Here is a 2,500-nt window from a genome sequence, read left to right on the forward strand (position 1 = left end):
GTCAGAGAAGAAAGAATGAATGAAAGAAATAATGACGGAAATAAGTAACAGAAGGAAGGAAAGAAAGGACAGAAATAAATAGACAAATAAATAGATAGATAGATAAATGAATAAATAAATAAATAAATAAATGAATAAATGAATGAATAAATAAAACACAGAAAGAACACATGCCCGGCACAAAAATAAGCAGACAGGATACAAAAGAAAGAGAGAAAGAAAGAAAAAGAAGGGGCGGGGGGTATAAGAGAAAGGAAGAAAGCAGATGGACAGAAGCAACAGACGTGCAAAATGACAAAACTCAACAAGATGACAAGCCATACAAATAAACTTTCAGTCGGAGAATGCTACTCAACAAGATGACAAGCCATACAAATAAACTTTCAGTCGGAGAATGCTACTCAGAAGATGACAAGCCATACAAATAAACTTTCAGTCAGAGAATTCTACTCAAAAAGATGACAAGCCATACAAATAAACTTTCAGTCGGAGAATGCTACTCAAGATGACAAGCCATACAAATAAACTTACAGTCTGAGAATGCCACTCAGAAGATGACAAGCCATACAAATAAACTTACAGTCTGAGAATGCCACTCAGAATATGTCAAGCCATACAAATAAACTTTCAGTCGGAGAATGCTACTCAGAAGATGACAAGCCATACAAATAAACTTTCAGTCGGAGAATGCAGACAGGGCGTTGGGTTTATGTGTAGGTCTGGCACACGTTGTCCTTTTATTTTTTCATTTATTTATTTTTTTTTATCAATAAGCAGATGTTGTGTACCCTATATGGATCAGCCCACACGCTTTCATACCTCCTTGAATCTGAAACCACCAATGTTGCAGCTGCTGCATCGACAACAACAGAAACTACTACTACTACTACCACTACTGTTGCTGCTGTTGCCTCTACCACTGTCTTTGCTGCTGCTACTTCTTCAACGAATAACAATACTACTGAAATAATTAATTATAATAATAATAATAATAATTCATATCGCGCTGAATCTTGTGCAGAGACAAATCAAAGCACTTTCACACCAGCCATTCACACGCACACATAACTCTAAGACTGGAGAAACTTAAGACAAGGAAGAAGCAAGGAAGGGAGGCTATTTTTAGGAAGAGGTGGGTTTTAAGGCCAGACTTGAAAGAGCTGAGTGCGTAGAGCTGATGAAGCGAAAGAGGAAGTTCATTCCAATTGCAAGGTCCAGACACAGAGAAAGACCTGCGGCCAACTACTACTTCAACTGCTGCTCCTGTTGTTGTTGCTGCTGTATGCTTGTTCACTATTTGTTGAGCTGTTATTTTACACACAAGCACACGTACACGCACACACACACACACACACACACACACACACACACACACACACACACACAGAGTGACAGACACTTTTGTTGTTGTTGTTGTTGTTGCAAGAGCATCATTAGATCGTGCTTCAGTTTGAACTGCTAAAAGATTTTTCCATCAATAGAATTGCTCTTGAAAATGTACGTGTTTTATCAAAGACTTGAAGAAAGAAGAAGAAAAAAAAAGAAGAAAGAAAAAGAAATGAAAAGGAACAACGAGCACTTGCGTAGATAAGATGGAGAGAAAAAAAAATATATAAAAAATCAGAGTAAGAAGAGGATGACCTCTGACAAATTGAAAGTCTCCTCCTTTATCAGCGCTGACAACAGGAGCATGTGATGAAATGAAGCAGATGAAGAAAATGATGAAAACGAATAATTTTTTTTTATGTGAATGATAAAATTTTTATCAAATAGAAAATACGAACCAAAATGAAATCACCTGACGTTGAGAAGAGAACAACATGAAAAAAAATACAATAATTCTTCAAAATAAAGAAAATGATGTGTTTTAATATATTGAAATAAAATCGGTAAGTTTTAATTCAATAATAAAAAAAAAAACACGGAATGTTCATCACATAAACGTGGTACAGAATAAAAACTGTTTTTCAACATCAAATAAGTTATTTTGCATACGTTTTGTTTTTTTCATGTGCTTTTGTTTTTGTTTTTGTTTTTTGCGTGTTTTGTTTTTCAAATCAATTTCATTTTCAAAAGAGAACAAGATTCAATCACATGAAAACTGAAATGAAATAAAAGAAATTTTACAGTTGATTAGTGTTTTGTAAATGTGCCTTTGCGTGGATGCGCGCGTGTATTAGTGGTGCACGCACGCGTGTATGTGTGTGTGTGAGAGAGAGAGAGAGAGAGAGAGAGAGCAGGTGTATGCCAACATATTATTCTCTCCTCAAAACGTGAAGACGTTCACGGAAAATAAGGGGCCTGCAAAATTATGGAAGGTCACCGGTCTCAGAATTTTACACTACCTTGTGTACGTAACCACTTTAAGACAATTGCCCGATTTTCTAGAAAGGTCTACAAGTCTTCAGTTGATAGTCTGATTAATTGTAAAGGTTTACGAATCTTGAGTCAATATATTTATTAACTGTAAAGGTCTACGAGTATTGTGTCGATGGTCTGA

The 2,500-nt window shown here is 35.8% G+C and overlaps 1 protein-coding gene across 1 annotated transcript in view; it reads left to right on the plus strand.

Moving 5' to 3' along the window:
- Nucleotides 1-2,500, plus strand: part of LOC143297315 (zwei Ig domain protein zig-8-like) — a 444,742-nt gene that overhangs the window by 381,608 nt on the left and 60,634 nt on the right. The window lies entirely within an intron of this gene.

This window comes from Babylonia areolata, chromosome 22, assembly GCF_041734735.1.
Source record: "Babylonia areolata isolate BAREFJ2019XMU chromosome 22, ASM4173473v1, whole genome shotgun sequence".
Taxonomy (NCBI): Eukaryota; Metazoa; Mollusca; class Gastropoda; order Neogastropoda; family Buccinidae; genus Babylonia; species Babylonia areolata.